A 17,613-nucleotide genomic window follows, 5' to 3' on the forward strand; every position below is an offset into this window, starting at 1 on the left:
TTCCAGAGAATGACCAATCCTGTTTGCCAAAAGGAGTCCCTAATTATCCCTGTTTTTTTCAGGGTGATTGTGATATCACCACTGATGACCCTCAAAATATTTCTGTGATGATAATATAGTCATCGTACCCATCTTATTAACCACCTATATCAGTTAATAAGTACATAGCCAATCTATCCCACATCCAACGGTATTTAATTTTTATAAAGATTGTGGGGGAATAAGAATTATCCTGGGTAACCAGTGCATTGGTCAGTGTGGGTCGCCATGACAAAGTAGCACAGACTGGGTGGCCACAGCACCTACTGTTTCACAATTCTGGAGGTTGGAAGTCTGGGATGAAGGTGTCAGCAGGTTTGGTTCATTCTGAAGGCTGAGAGAGAATGTTCACCAGGCCTCCCTCTGTGGCTTGTAGCTAGCCTTCTCCCTGTGTCTTCACATTGTCTTCCCTCTGTACGAGTCCATCTCTAAATTTTCTCTTCTTGCAAGGACACCAGTCATGTTGGATTAGGGTCCACTCTAATTACCTCACTGTAACTTGATTACCTCTGTAAAAACCCTTTCCCCAGATAAGATCACATTCTGGGGTACTGGGACTTAGTCTTCCAACATAAAATTTTTGGCAGGGGCACATTCCAATCCACAATAATGATCAAGACTCTAAGTGAAACAATTAGGTTTTTTGGTCAAATAATGGAGGAGATTTGAGATCTAAAATGGAGATTTACAATGTTCAGCTGAAAATCCTCAAACCTCACAGCCTCTGAGGAAAGAGCTCAAGAGTGTCCAGACCCCTATCCCCAGCTGATGGAGGCTGAAGCTCCATTTAGAGACACTGATCACTGGGGAATGGAACTCCAAGATTCAAACCCTGTGGTTCTCTACATCCTCTTCAGCCCTAAAGCATTTTTGCTCCTAATTCTTTGCAAGTTTGTCCAATAAGATGTCAAAAGCAAGATCACTATTTTGAAAGAAGTTTCTGGTGGAAAGGAAGTTCCCTCCTGTCCCACTGAGAACAGCATCAGCAGCTGTAGGGTGAGACCCCCAGACACAGGCAGCCACCAGCATTCGCAGTAGACCAGCAGAGGACAAAGACACTGGTTATGACTGAGCACCAAATGGTAGGGCAAGGAAGAGGTGAAGCCAAAAATCAGCATGTAGCAGTTCCAGGAAATAGCCCTGCTGAGGGACAAGGGAGGGCTTGAAATATCCCAAGGTCCAGGAACTCTGTTGGGTGTGGAGTTGGCATTCAATATCATTTCTCGGTTTTTATTATAATTGCTAAGGATGCTTGCTTGCTTTCCATGGTGTGGTTTGACTGAGAGAATGCAGATTTTACAAAGAAACATAAAAACTCTAATACAGAAGGAAATTAATCTCTTCCTTCTCTCAATGCTAAAGATTTTTACATCTGGTACCTTTATGGATACTTTTTTTTTATCACTGGAAGATATGATCATAATCTTCTAATGTGATTGAAGTTCTTTCTATAGCTTTGAACTTGGGGCATATTTCAACTCACTGCAGGTATTTTAGCTGCTTATGCTAGTCTATTATTATTTCTACCATATATTAAGGCTGGCAACATAGAACAGTGGGCTTGGTGAGAAAGATGAAATGTAATGTTCCCAGCACAGTTTCATATATTATAGGAAAATCTCAAATACTCTGTATCTGATCACATCTCATCATATCCAAAAAGAATAGCACTTGCTTCAAGTGGATGGATGAGCTCCTGGAGTATTGTTTTTTTTAAAATATCTTCCCCTTCATTAACAGATACTCTTTGGCTGACTTAAAGCTTGCTACATTTGAAACAATATTGACCATTGCCTCAATATTTCAATAGATAAATAGCTTAACTGGGGTGAGAGTTAGAGCTAATGTGTATATCTAGCAAGTTGGTAATTGCCTCTCAAGTCGCCTATTCTTTCAAAGTTATCTCTTTACCTAAAATTATTTAGTACTCTTGGGCGGTCCCCAATGTTCTGTGCATGTCGAAGGGGGTCTCGCCCCTTGCCCTCAGGGAAGGCAACTCAGTGCCCAGTCTTTACTCATCTGCCAGGCTGCACACTTCCAGGTAGGGCACTGTAGAAGCCCTTCCAGTGACATCAGGTCCACTGACTGAACGCTAAGCCTTGCAATCAGGTGGCATTATGAAATAAATACATAAAATGCTATAAAGTTGCTGAAGGAAAAGGTGAGTGCTGGCAGACAAACTGTCTCTGTGAAGAGTCTAGCCCAGACCAGAACGTGATCCTGAACTCAGTAGTGGGTTCCTTTACCCAAAGCAGGCAAGAGGCAGAGGAGCGCTAGGAGACTCCTCCACCGATTTATTTCTGAACATGGGAAATTGGCAGCAATCCTGCTCTATTTCTGTGCATAAATGGAAGAGACAGAGGCTTCTGAAAGCAGGATATGAGATGAGGATGAAGCCCCCCAAAAAAGAGAACAGAAAAGTGAAAGCGAGAAAGTCTTCTCCAAAACTTTTAATGCGCTGATATGTCTGCTTATAGATCATTTATACATTTCTTCTTTCCCGGCAATATTGACAAATGATGGTAAAGTTTCCCTTACCTACAGAATGAAGATTATATTAGCTGTCAGCTGCCTACCAAATAGGGACATTGAGAGGATTAATGAGGATCCCGGTGCTGCACTGATCGTTGCCATAGAAATGCATAGTAAAGTAGGGCACTATAAAAGATGTGTCAAATGCAATACTTTTCAGCATTGTGGCAGACAATAATGGGAAGACAGAATGTCTCTTTGCATTGAGGAACCCAATGGATTAGCATGTCCACAGCGTCCATGTTGCTCTCCCACCCTGTTGTGTGTGTGAGTGCACACATGTGTATTTGAGTGTGCCTGTGTAACTTTTAGCGGAACCATCGGTCTGAATCTAAAAGAGCAGGATCCTGGCAAAATTGAGACAGCCCAAAAATTCAGTGGACTTTAGTGACCTCAAGCAACCTCATGGCTCAGCAAACGACTGGGGTATAAAATCTTCATCTCTTTTAATGCAGTGTCTTTATAAGCAACATGCTATTTATTCTGCTTCTATCTTTCCTGACGGATAGGTGTGTATGGAATGGGACGTTTTTCTTGCTTTTTCTGCTGTTTCCTTTTCTGGAAAATAAACCTAACCACCCTGCTTTTTCATCAAATATCCACCTAAGTACATTCCTCATGCTTACTCCAAATTTTACACTTACGCCTACTGGTGTTAAAAGAGTGGAAGTCAAGCCAGCCCAGGAAGAGAGGAGAATGTGCAAGCATGGACAAATGCCCCTACCCTGTCTTAGGAATTTGTGGGTTGACTGTCCTCCACAACTCAGCCTGCACTGTATTTTGGGAGTGGATATGGTTGCAGTGGTCTAGGGGTGCCAAGAAGAGAGAGGAGAAGACCCAGCAGCAAGGACAATGCGCGCTGAGCACTTTCAAAGGGAGAGCTGAGGCAAGTGCGACTGTGTCAGAACCTCATGCTGGAAGCGTGGAGCAAAGCTGGGATGGGCTTGCATTATCTACATGCAATACAGAACAGCAAGAGCAGTGTCTTCATGTGCATGTGTCTGGCATGAGAATGCAGGGGTGGGACCATCACTGTCTACAGCAGAGGCAAAGTCCTAGCCAGAGCAGGGAGAGCAAGACTGGGGTCAGAGGGACTCCTCATTTTGGGTCATAGGTGAGTTAAGGCTGTTGGCTGAAGACCACTATGGAGCCAGAGGGCAAGGGTGAGCTTTCAGAGTTTCTCCTGCTCAAAGAAAGCATCCCCACTGACATCCCATCTGGTGTTGTACAAATTTGGAAGAAGCACCACTTCCTCTGATCATTTCATGCCCTATCAGCTGAAAATTTCTTGGAGTAAATATATGAATCTCTGAAAGCTATGAGATGCCTGTCACTCCCTGGAGTTGTGCAGTGCACAACCTCCAAGACCTGATATGGCAACCTGGAGTCATAGTTGCTGCTGTTGCTATTCCAGGGATTTGGTTTCTGTGGTGGGCTCCTATGGGACGGAGCCAATGTATCAGGAGAACTGGACATGAACCCCATTGTTCAGGAGCACTGAGGCCAGAGATGGTATTACCAAAATGACACTGAGCAAATCTGGCTGGCCAGGATCATTGCTGGCCTAAATATTCCTTGAATGGGACTTGCCAGGTCATACAAGGATCCAGGCCCACTTCTGTGAACATTTGGAGGTGACTGGTCAGCCTCAAGAATGAAGAACATGGCTGTAGAGAATGCATGGATGCTTTTGAAGACCTATCTTGGGGAAAAAAAAAAAAAAGGAGAGTTTGGAAAGCAATGAGTTAAGCATTTGTTTCAAAGATTTAGTAAAAGTATGGCTGAATAACCCCAAGCTAGGGTGAGAGGAAATAATAAAGAAGAAACTGACCCAGTCAGGAAAAGTGAGTTTGTTGTGTTTCTCTGTCTCTCTGTCTCTGTCAGCGTCTTTCTGTCTGTCTCTCTCAAGCACCCATTCTCTTTTTCAGAAACATACCCATACCCATACACATGCTCGTATTCTTGAAACCTTCTGTCCATGGCTTAAGGGAGGAAATTTGCAATGTCTGACCTACTTCCCAACATTGAAATTGTATAAAAATAGAAATGCCCATACATACTCTGTCAAGGAAATTTTGGGGACGACTTGGTTAAATCCACCGTTGCTGGTTCTAGCAGACTAAGGCCCATCGTGGCTCTGCAGCCACTGCACATGGCCAGGAGAACAACAGTGTGCATGTGTCAGGCCAGCACATGCACGCGCCTCAGCACCCTTTATGCCCTGAGTGAAGCTTGTGGCATTTACCACCTGGGCAGCCTGGGTGATATTCTTTAAGTTTGGTGCTTATGGCTCTGGAAACAAAAATAGAGCCATCAGGGTGCTTGAGCTTGCCTCACGTTTTGTATTAGAAAGAGAGAAAGTAGATTATAGGAGGCAGCAACAATTATATGACAATTTCCCTGGGTTACTGTAATTCAACACCCAATAATGACACATTGATTTTTAACGTCTCCCCTCCAAAAATAACTTCTCCTATGTTGCTGAAGGTAAATGCAAAATATCCAGTCAATCTAGCAAAAATAAAGTTACGTGGAAGCAAATCACTCGAGCTGAATTGGCCTCATGTAGCAATGGCTCAAGAGTCAAGAGAGGAAGCACGTACTAGAATAAGGATTATAAGGAAATTGCTTCCATGTAATCAGGGTCCAGATGGGCTGAAGTCAGAATACAGCTCCCTGATTTGCATAACTTTTTGTTCTCTGAACCACAGGAAAGGGCTGTTCCAACATCCAAGGAAGGCTCTGAATTCAAACAAATCATTCTTGTGACCTATGGCCAATCCTTCAGCCTCGTGCAGATGTCTCCCTTCATGTACATAGAAGGAATAATCATATCACTCAAGCTCAGATGTTCACTTGGGGAATTAACTAACATTTAAAACGCTCATCTTATAAGAGCCATGCCATGTGAAAGGAACGTAGCTTCACGGTACAACACAACAGTTCATGAAAGGAGGCTGTGCTGTGTGGCAGAAAGAATGTCTCTCTAGGAGGCAGGCAATCTGGATTCTGGACCTGCTCTGCCACTGTTTCCCAGCATGACCTTGAAGGCATCACAAACACTCAAGGCTCAATTCGCTCATCTATAAACCAAAACATCTGTATCCAAGGAGCTTGCCTTTGCTGACATGGCTACTGCACACATAACCATGTACAAATGATAGATGACGAGAGAGACAGGGAGAGAGAGAGAGAGAATAGGGTTGGTTTCCCCAAACTTGTTGAAATAAAGAAGTGTTTGACATACAGGTTCTCTATGTTATTGAAAAATAGGAAATAGGGGCGCCTGGGTGGCTCAGTTGGTTAAGCATCTGCCTTTGACTCAGGTCGTGATCCCGGGGTCCTGGGATGGAGTCTCGCATCGGGCTCCCTGCTCAGCGGGGAGTCTGCCCCTCTGCCGCTCTCCCCACTTGTGCTTTCTCTCTCAAATAATAAAAATCTTTAAAAAAAGAAAATATACCAATAAACATAATAAAAATGTTACTGCGCAAAAGTTGTCACAGATAACGGACAGTTGCCTAAGCTGAGGTCATTTGCAAACACAATCAGTTAATGAGGCCCTACCACACATTAAAAAATAGAATCTTTGAAATACAGTATTGAACAAATAATGCTTTAAAAGACATCCCAGAACCACACTTTATTTTTTTTAAGATTTTATTTATTTATTCGAGAGAGAGAGCATGAGAGGGGGGAGGGTCAGAGGGAGAAGCAGACTCTCCACTGAGCAGGGAGCCCGATGTGGGACTTGATCCCGGAACTTGACATCATGACCTGAGCAGAAGGCAGACGCTTAACTGAGACACCCAGGCACCCCAGAACCACACTTTATTTTTAAATAAAAATTCAACAAAACAAGACAGTCAATTAATCCCTAACACATATTTATTTGTTGCTTCATGTAACAAGTATCTATACAGCAACACCTACTACGTGCCAGATGCTGTGCTGACAGCACCACAGGGAATTGAACAAAGTAAGTCCACTCACTTGTTCTGTTTGATGGAGTATGAAATCTAGGGGGAGAAAGACAACAAAAAATAAAACGATGCACACATCCCCATCCTTGGACTGTGGGTTCCAGTTGCCTTCCCCAGTCCCAGAGCTGCTCCAGGGACACAGCCTCGAGATAGTGATGCAGTGTTGAGAACACCTGCACAGTATATGTGACTGAACCCAGGTAAGGCCTCTTCCTGAACTTTTATGATTTGGTGGGTGGGTGCGGAAATCTGCTCCTCTTGCTTGCAGCCCCCAAGACCAGCCTTGAATGTAAGTTTTCTTGCTGAATAAACCTGCCAACCTGGAGTGGCTGTCTTTCTTCAGTCTCTCTCTGCCCTCTTCCCATGGGAGCCAGTTTCAGATTACTCCCAGGAAGCTCCGGAGGAGGTTGCAAACACTAGAGCAGACACCTGCTATGAGGCTAAACCCAGTGAGTTGGGGGCAGCTGGGGTGGTGCCTAGGTGGCTCAGCCTGGTTAAGCATCTGATTTCATCTCAGGTTGGGATCTCAGGGTCCTGGCTGCATCGGGTTCCCTGCTCAGAGGAGAGTCTGCTTGGCCCTCTCCCTCCGCCCCTCCCCCAGCTTGTGCTCTCTCTGTCTCTCTCTCAAATAAATAAATAAAATCTTTAAAACAAACCCAAAAGAGGCAGCTGGGGGGACTATTGTAGGTAGCATGGTGGCATCAATGGGGTTGCTGCCCATACTGTACCCTCTTACACTTTCTTCTATGCTCCCAGGGCTGGAACTGAGAACTTGCAGTTCCTTGGCATGTTTTCTTCCCACAGGAGCACACAAGGTCTCTCTGATGAGATGCTTGAATCAGTGAAAAAGTGAGCCATGCGGATATGTGAGGTATTTCCAGGCAAAGCCAGGAGTGTGTGCCAAGGCAGGATGCCAGGAGTGTGACAGAGGCCAGGGGAAATAATAAATGGACACTGTCTTTAAAGAGGAGGAGGCAAAAACAAAAGGAAGCCAGAAGTAAGTATTCTTTATAAGTTGGAAGGACAGCAGAGGAAGAGATTAATTCACCTGCCAAGACAATGCAACATTCAGGATCGATGTTGAAGAACACTGGCAGGATGGACAGAGTTCTTGTCGAGGGAGCACCATGAGTGAAGGCACGGAGAGAGGAGTCTACAGAACGTGTCCTGCTAATCCTAAAGTAGGACAGAGAAATGATGTGTCACTTCTCCTGCCCTAACCTGCATATAACTACCGTCACTTTACTTCATTATGCCTTCTTAAAGAGTTGAATGAGGACTGCACGAAGCAGGGCTGCACAGCACAAAATAGAAATGGAAGAAAACAGAACACCTGTTTTTACAGAAGCACTTGCTGTAGCTAAAAAGACAAGCTATGCATGCGTGAGATAGCCCTGTGTTCAGACATGTTCTATTCAAAGGTCAGGATACCTGGGTGGGAGTCCCTGCTTGGCCACCTCCTGGCCATAACTTCAGTGGTGTTCCTCTGTCTGTGTCTCAGTTTCCTTATCTGTGAAGGAAAAATGTAACATAAGCACGTCATCTGCTCCCAGTAGGCACTCAGTGAATGTTAGCTATTACTTATCCTTCTTCTCCTGCCTTTTCTCCTTTTCTTTCCCCTTTATTACTATTACTTTTCCTTTCCAGAAGACATCACTTTTAATTTTTGAACAAAGCCAAAGCCTATTCCTGGCCTGTTGTTCATCGTAATCCATCTACCTCATCTACCAGAAGGCTCTTCAAGTATGCAACCACATTTTTGGGTGTATAACTGACTTCTTGGGGATATTTCTCCAAATACATTTGACCCTTGAACAACATGGGTTTGAACTGTGTCGGTCTACTTATAAGCAAATTGTTTTAATAAATATATTGGAAAAATTTTTGGAGATTTGTGACAGTGTGAAAAATCTTGCAGATGAACCACATAGCTTATAAATATTGAAAAAATTAAAAGTTAGGAGTCTCATAAATGCATAAAATATATGCAGATGCAATTCTGTTTTATCATTGACTACCATAAAATATCTAAAATCTATTATAAAAAGTTAAAATTTATCAAAACTTATGCACACAAATACTATACATTATCTTTTCATTTTTGATGCTCAGTGCTAATAATACATGTACCATCTATGGTGTTTTGTATCATATAAGACAATACTGACGTAGGTACTAACAGATGATTAGTCTTACAGATAGCTGATGTAAACTTACCGTAGAGCTAAATACAGGACAGTACGGTAAATAACATTTTATTTTATCTCTAGCTTACTTTTTCTTTATCCCCCGATGAGGGTGCACCGTTCCTGGAATTACTGCAATACCAGGTTGATGCATGAAGTGGACAGAGCAAGCTCCTATTCCATCTCCTTGTTCTAAAAATCCATGTAGTATATTGTCCTTGGATTGAGGATGTTTCAGATATTAAACTGATAAGAAAAGATACTACACTTGATTTTAGCCAAAAGGCCGAGAAGTGACATAGCTTACTTTATTATAAGAATACAGTAGATCTGGAGGAGCAAGATGGCAGAGGAGTAGGAGACCTGGATTTCGTCTGGTCTCAGGAACTCAGCTGGATAGGGATCAAAACATTCTGAACACCTACAAACTCAACAGGAGATCAAAGAAAAGATAGCAACAACTCTGAACAGAAAAGTGACCACTTTCTGGAAGGTAGAACGTGCGGAGAAGTGAATCCGAGGTGATATTCGGGAGGATAGATGGCGGGGAAGGGGGCCTCCGTCTGCTGCTTCTGGCAAGTGATAGAGCTGTGGAGCACAAAATCGGAACTTTTAGAAGTTGGTTCCGCTGAGGAACGTCGCTCCAGTGGTTAAGCAGGGGGTGGAACCCTCGGGGACAGTGTGGTCTCAGGACCCTCGGGGTCACAGGAAGACTGGGGATGCCTGAGTGCGGCAGAGCTCCCAGGTATCGGAGCAGGGAAACCAGCTGCAGAGACGGAGCCGAGGCACGGGCTCTCAGCTCCGGGTTGCCATAAACGGTGATCCACGGCACAGTCGGGCCACTGCTCCTCCAGCAGGGACCCAACAAGCGGCAGATCCGGGGAGACTCTCCTTCTTCCCCCGGGAGGAGCGGCGCAGGAGCGCACCGCGGGGATCTGCTGGGTTTGGAGACTCCACCCGGGGTCAGGTGCCAGAGATAGAAACGCGCGGTCACAGGCCAGGTGAGCACGGAGTGTGGCTGGAGACCGGGGAGACGGGAGTGACTGACTGCTTTTCTCTGGGGGCTCACTGAGGAGCGGGGCCCCGAGTTCTCGGCTCCTCCAGGGCGGAGATTGGGAGGCTGCCATTTTCACTCTCGTCCTCCAAAGCTGTACGGAAAGCTTGCAGGGAACAAAAGCTCCCGAGAGCAAACCCGAGCAGATTACTTAGCCCAGACCCGGCAAGGGCGGGGCAATTCCGCTTCCAGCAAAGACATTTGGGAACCACGGCAACAGGCCCCTCCCCCAGAAGATCAGCTAGAACAGCCAGCCAAGACCAAGTTTACCGATCAATGAGAACGGCAGAACTCCAGCGCTAGGGGAATAATGCACATAGAATCCATTGCTTTTTTACCATGATTCTTTAGTCTTCCAAAGTTAATTTTTTTAACTATCTTTTTTTTTCCCTTTTTCAACCAACATCTTATCAATCCCTTTAAAAAAAAAAAAACATTTTTATTTTTCATTTTTAGAGTCATATTCCATCCCTTCATAGTAGTTACCCTTATTTTTGGCATATATATATATATATATATATATATATAAGTTGTTCTCTCTTTAGAATTTTGAGACACAGTTTCTTCTAACAGATAAAAATATACCCTAAATCTCTAGTGTATGGCTTTGTTCTAGTTTCCTGCCTGATCACATTCTCTCCCTTTTTTTCCTTTTTTTTAAAAATACAATTCTTTCTTTTTTCAAACAACTTGTCAATTCCTTTTATAAAATTTTTTACAATTTTCATCTTTACAGTCATATTCCATCCCTTCATCATATCAACCCTTATTTTGGTACATATATAAGTTTTTCTTTCTTTAAAACTTTGGGAGGCACTTTCTTCTAACAGATCAAAATACACCCAGAATCTAGTGTGTGGCACTGATCTATGCACCAGCCTGATCATATTTGATCATATTCTGGGGTTTTTTTGTTTTGTTCTGTTTTTGTTTGCTTTTATCTTTTTCTTTTTCTTTTCTTTTTCTTTTTCTTTTTTCTTTCTTTCCCTTTCTTTTCCCCTGGCTTCAGGTCTTTTCTGATTTGTGTAGAGTATATTTTCTGGGGATGTTGTTACCCTGTTAGCATTTTGTTCTCTCATTCATCTATTCTCCTCTGGACAAAATGAAAAGATGGAAAAATCACCTCAACAAAAAGAACAAGAGGTAGTACCGACTGCCAGGGACCTACTCAATAAAGACATTAGTATGATGTCTGATCTAGAGTTCAGACTCATGACTTTAAAGATACTAGTTGGGCTTGAAAAAAGCATGGAAGTTATTAGAGAAACGCTTTCTGGAGAAATAAAAGAACTAAAATCTAACCAAGTCGAAATCAAAAAGGCTATTAAGGAGGTGCAATCCAAAATGGGGGCACTAACTGCTAGGATAAATGAGGCAGAAGAGAAAATCAGTGAGATAGAAGACCAAAGGATGGAAAATAAAGAAGCTGAGAAAAAGATATAAACAACTACGGGATCACGAGGACAGAATCTGAGAGAGAAGCAATACCATAAGACAAAACAACATTAGAATAATTGGGATCCCAGAAGAAGAAGAAAGAGAGAGAGGGGCAGAAGGTATATTGGAGCAAATTATAGCAGAGAACTTCCCTAATTTGGGGAAGGAAACAGGCATCAAAATCCAGGCAGCACAAAGAACCCCTCTCAAAATCAATAAAAATAGGTCAACACCCTGACAGCTAATAGTAAAACTTACGAGTCTCAGAGACAAAGAGAAAATGCTGAAAGCAGCTCGGGAGAAGAGATATGTAACCTACAATGGTAGAAACATTAGATTGGCAACAGACCTATCCACAGAGACCTGGCAGGCCAGAAAGGACTGGCAGGATATATTCAGAGCACTAAATGAGAAAAATATGCAGCCAAGAATACTATATCCAGCTAGGCTCACTGAAAATAGAAGGAGAGATAAAAAGCTTCCAGGACAAACAAAAACTAAAGGAATTTGCAAACACGAAACCAGCTCTACAAGAAATATTGAAAAGGGTCCTCTAAGCAAAGAGAGAGCCTAAAAGCAACATAGACCAGAAAGGAACAGAGACAATATACAGTAACAGTCACCTTACAGGAAATACAATGGCACTAAATTCCTATCTTTCAAGAGTTACCCTGAATGTAAATGGGCTAAATGCCCCAATCAAAAGACACAGGCTATCAGATTGGATTAAAAAAACAAGACCCATTGATATGCTGTCTGCAAGAGACTCATTTAAACCCAAAGAAACCGCCAGATTGAAAGTGAGGGGGTGGAAAACCATTTACCATGCTAATGGACACTAAAAGAAAGCTGGTTGGCAATCCTTATATCAGACAAATTAGATTTTAAACCAAAGACTGTAATAAGAGAAGAGGAAGGACACTATATCCTTCTTAACAGGTCCATCCAACAAGAAGATCTAACAATTGTAAATATCTATGCCCCTAACATGGGAGCAGCCAATTATATAGGCAATTAAGAACAAAAGCAAAAAAACACATTGACAACAATATAATAATAGTGGGGGACTTTAACACCCCCCTCATTGAAATGGACAGATCATCTAAGCAAGAGATCAACAAGGAAATAAAGACTTTAAATGACACACTAGACCAAATGGACATCACAGACATATTCAGAACATTCCATCCCAAAGCAACAGAATACACATTCTTCTCTAGTGCCCATGGAACATTCTCCAGAATCAATCACATCCTAGGTCATAAGTCAGGTCTCAACCGGTATCAAAAGTTTGGGATCATTCCCTGCCTATTTTCAGACCACAATGCTTTGAAACTAGAACTCAATCACAAGAGGAAAGTCGGAAAGAACTCAAACACATGGAGGCTAAAGAGCATCCTACTAAAGAATGAATGGGTCAACCAGGAAATTAAAGAAGAATTAAAAAAATTCATGGAAACCAATGAAAATGAAAACACAACTGTTCCAAATCTTTGGGACGCAGCAAAGGCAGTCCTAAGAGGAAAGTATATAGGAATACAAGACTTTCTCAAGAAATAAAAAAGGTCTCAAATACACAGCCTAAAACTACACCTAAAGAAGCTAGAGAAAAAACAGCAAATAAAGCCTAAACCCAGCAGGAGAAGAGAAATAATAAAGATGAGAGCAGAAATCAATGAAATAGAAACCAAAAGAACAGTAGAACAGATCAACGAAACTAGGAGCTGGTTCTTTGAGAGAATTAACAAGATTGATAAACCCCTGGCCAGACTTATCAAAAAGAAAACAAAATCACCCAAATCAACAAAATCATGAATGAAAGAGGAAAGATCACAACCAACACCAAAGAAATACAAACAATTATAAGAACATAGTATGAACAACTCTATGCCAGCAAATTAGATAACCTGGAAGAAATGCATGCATTCCTAGAGATGCATCAAATACCAAAACTGAACCAGCAAGAAATAGAAAACCTGAACAGACCTATAACCACTGAGGAAATATAAGCAGTCATCAAAAATCTCCCAACAAACAAGAGCCAGGGCCAGATGGCTTCTCAGGGGAATTCTACCAAACATTTAAAGAAGAATTAATACCTATTCTTCTGAAACTGTTCCAAAAAATAGAAATGGAAGGAAAACTTCCAAACTCGTTTTCTGAGGCCAACATTACCTTGATCCCAAAACCAGACAAAGACCCCATCAAAAAGGAGAATTACAGACCAATATCCTTGATGAACATGGATGCAAAAATTCTCACCCAAATACTAGCCAATAGGATCCAACAGTACATTAAAAGGATTACTCACCACGACCAAGTGGGATGTATCCCTGGGCTGCAAGGTTGGTTCAACATCTGCAAATCAATCAATGTGATACAATTCATTTACAAAAGAAAGAACAAGAATCATATGATCCTCTCAATAGATGCAGAAATAGCATTTGACAAAGTACAGCATCCTTTCTTGATCAAAACTCTTCAGAGTATAGGCATAGAGGGTACATACCTCAATATCATAAAAGCCATCTATGAAAAACCCACAGCGAATATCATTCTCAATGCGGAAAAATTGAGAGCTTTCCCCCTAAGGTTAGGAACGCAGCAGGGATGTCCACTATCACCACTGCTATTCAACATAGTATTAGAAGTCCTAGCCACAGCAACCAGACAACAAAGAGAAAAAAATGCATCCAAATCAGCAAAGAAGAAGTCAAACTCTCACTCTTTGCAGATGATATGATACTTTATGTGGAAAACCCAAAAGACTCTACCCCAAAACTGCTAGAACTCATACAGGAATTCAGTAAAGTGGCAGGATATAAAATCAATGCACAGAAATCAGTGGCATTCCTATACACTAACCACAAGACAGAAGAAAGAGAAATTAAGGAGTCGATCCCATTTACAATTGCACCCAAAACCATAAAATACCTAGGAATAAATCTAACCAAAGAGGCAAAGAATCTGTACTCAGAAAACTATAAAATACTCATGAAAGAAATTGAGGAAGACACAAAGAAATGGGAAAACGTTCTGTGCTCATGGATTGGAAGAACAAATATCGTGAAGATGTCAATGCTACCTAGAGCAATCTACATATTCAATGCAATCCCCATCAAAATACCATCCACTTTTTTCAAAGAAATGGAACAAATAATCCTAAAATTTGTATGGAACCAGGAAAGACCCTGAATAGCCAGAGGAATGTTGAAAAAGAAAAGCAAAGTTGGTGGCATCACAATTCCGGACTTCCAGCTCTATTACAAAGCTGTCATCATCAAGACAGTATGGTACTGGCACAAAAACAGACACATAGATCAATGGAACAGAATAGAGAGCCCAGAAATAGACCCTCAACTCTATGGTCAACTCATCTTTGACAAAGCAGGAAAGAATGTCCAATGGAAAAAAGACAGTCTCTTCAACAAATGGTGTTGGCAAAATTGGACAGCCACATGCAGAAGAATGAAACTGGACCATTTCCTTACATCCCACACAAAAATAGACTCCAAATGGTTGAAAGACCTCAATGTGAGACAGGAGTCCATCAAAATCCTAAAGGAGAACACAGGCAGCAACCTCTTCGACCTCAGCTGCAGCAACTTCTTCCTAGAAACATCACCAAAGGCAAGGGAAGCCAGGGCAAAAATGAACTATTGCAACCTCATCAAGATAAAAAGCTTTTGCACAGCAAAAGAAACAGTCAACAAAACCAAAAGACAACTGACAGAATGGGAGAAGATATTTGCAAATGACATATCAGATAAAGGGCTAGTATCCAAAAATCTATAAAGAACTTCTCAAACTCAACACCCAAAGAACAAAGAATCCAATCAAGAAATGGGCAGAAGACATGAACAGACATTGTTCCAAAGAAGACATCCAAATGGCCAACAGACACATGAAAAAGTGCTCAACATCACTTGGCATCAGGGAAATCCAAATCAAAACCTCAATGAGATACCACCTCACACCAGTCAGAATGGCTAAAATTAACAAGTCAGGAAATGACAGATGTTGGCGGGGATGCGGAGAAAGGGGAACCCTCCTACACTGTTAGCGGGAGTGCAAGCTGGTGCAGCCACTCTGGAAAACAGTATGGAGGTTCCTCATAAAGTTGACAATAGAGCTATCATATGATCCAGCAATTGCACTACTGGGTATTTACCCCAAAGATACAAATGTAGGGATATGAAGTGGTACGTGCACCCCGATGTTTATAGCAGCAATGTCCACAATAGCCAAACTGTGGAAGGAGCCAAGATGTCCATTGACAGATGAATGGATAAAGAAGAGGTGGTATATATATACAATGGAATATTATGCAGCCATCAAAAGGAATGAGATCTTGTCATTTGCAAGGATGTGGATGGAACTGGAGGGTGTTATGCTGAGCGAAATAAGTCAATCAGAGAAAGACATGTGTCCTATGACCTCACTTATATGAGGAATCCTGAATCTCAGGAAACAAACTGAGGGTTGCTGGAGTGGGGTGTGGTGTGGGAGGGATGCGGTGGCTAGGTGATAGACATTGGGGAGGGTATGTGCTATGGTGAGTGTTGTGAATTGTGCAAGACTGTTGAATCACAGATCTGTACCTCTGAAACAAATAATGCAACATGTTAAGAAAAAAAAAAAAAGAAGATAGCAGGAGGGGAAGAATGAAGGGGGGATCGGAGGGGGAGAGGAACCATGAAAGATGATGGACTCTGAAAAACAAAGTTAGGGTTCTAGAGGGGAGGGGGGTGGGAGGATGGGTTAGCCTGGTGATGGGTAGTAAAGATGGCACGTTCTGCATGGAGCACTGGGTGTTATGCACAAACAATGAATCATGGAACACTCCATCAAAAACTAATGATGTAATGTATGGTGATTAACGTAACCATAAAAAAACAATACAGTATATAATATATATAACATACAAAATATATGTTAATCTACTGTTTATTTTATCGGTAAGTCTTCTTTCTGGTCAACAGTAATCTATTAGCAGTTAAGCTTTTGGGGAGTCAAAAATTATATTCAGATATTTGATTAGGTTTCATGCCCCTAATCCACCTGTTGCTCAAGGGTCAATCGTATTTGCTTCTTTCTACAACCTACTTTCTGCTAATCTTCTGTAGCAGGAGCACACACACACACACACATGTACACACACACACACACACACCCTCACTGTGCTTCTAAAACACACATGAACCTAGAAAGATTATTAAAGCAATTTAACAGTCATTTTTTTTCATCTAAAAGATGTGGATAATAATAGTACCTTTCTCAGAGGACTGTTGTGAGGATTTAAATGACATAGGTAATGCATTTCAAATATCCCTGGCCCATGACGTTAGCCATTATTATTAGCTTTATTACTCACTCATTTTAAGCTTGAGGCAATGCTATGTCCATAAATGGCTGCCATTAGTGACCTCTAATATCAAATTATTAAGTGGTTCTATTTACTTAAAAGTCATTGCTGTAATCATAGGGGGAGAATGCAACAAAAATACACAAGTAGACTATTAAATCCATAGGATCTAGATTGACAGAGCAATTATCTTGTCCCTAAATGGACATTTTCTGCCAGTTATAAAACCATCCCATCCATGTCCAGTGTTTTCCACTCAATAGCTTTCATATTTCATCAGTCCTCTTGTGTTTCATGTGCCACTGTATCATATGTGTTTGTCAGTTAAAATAGTCAACTAAATAACACCCACATTGTCATTGTCATTAGCTGAGAAATTCAGTTGAAGACATTTTTTTGCAGGCACATTTCTCACTTTTAATATTTTCAACACTTTGACATTTTTTGCCTCTGGTAATTAGCAATATTTTAAAGCCCACCAATGATTTAAAATTTTAGAAAGGGACATAAGGTTTGATTTGAAAGCCAAAGCCTATAATTTGAGAAATAAATAGGTCTGAGGTTTTCACAATCTTTGGAGAGTCTCTTGATATTTCTTTCTATACTACAGAGGGGAAGTGTTGCAATCTATCCAACTAGAAAGCATATGATCATGGACCAAAGACAAAATAATGATATGGAACAAATTCTGGGTTGTGTGTGGGAATTTCTAACTCAGGACAACTTCTCACAGCCACCCATTGCATTCCAGCTAATTCCTCCTGGACATGAGCTGGGCGTCATTGAGTGAATAGTCTCAACTTACTACTCAAACTGCATTCAGGAAGGCTGATCAGCTTTAAAAATACAATACATAAAATCAGGACAACAATCTGTTCTATGAAAGCTCCAGAGAACCTACTTTGAGATTATGGGTTCTGTTAGATAATTCATTTCATCATTCTCTCCTTGGTGTTCAAATCAGAAATCTGACAAAAAAGTAAAGCATCTGCAGAGCACACAGCTACCTGTAATAAATAT

At 41.6% G+C, this 17,613-nt stretch overlaps 1 non-coding gene across 1 annotated transcript; it reads right to left on the reverse strand.

Annotated features, from left to right (window-relative positions):
* Positions 1–8,844: 8,844 nt before the first annotated feature.
* Positions 8,845–9,035, reverse strand: LOC118548513 (U2 spliceosomal RNA). Its single transcript, XR_004923624.1, has one exon. It is a non-coding gene; the product is annotated as a U2 spliceosomal RNA (small nuclear RNA).
* Between the last annotated feature and the right edge of the window lie 8,578 nt (positions 9,036–17,613).

Source organism: Halichoerus grypus, chromosome 10 (assembly GCF_964656455.1).
Source record: "Halichoerus grypus chromosome 10, mHalGry1.hap1.1, whole genome shotgun sequence".
In the NCBI taxonomy this organism is placed as follows: domain Eukaryota; kingdom Metazoa; phylum Chordata; class Mammalia; order Carnivora; family Phocidae; genus Halichoerus; species Halichoerus grypus.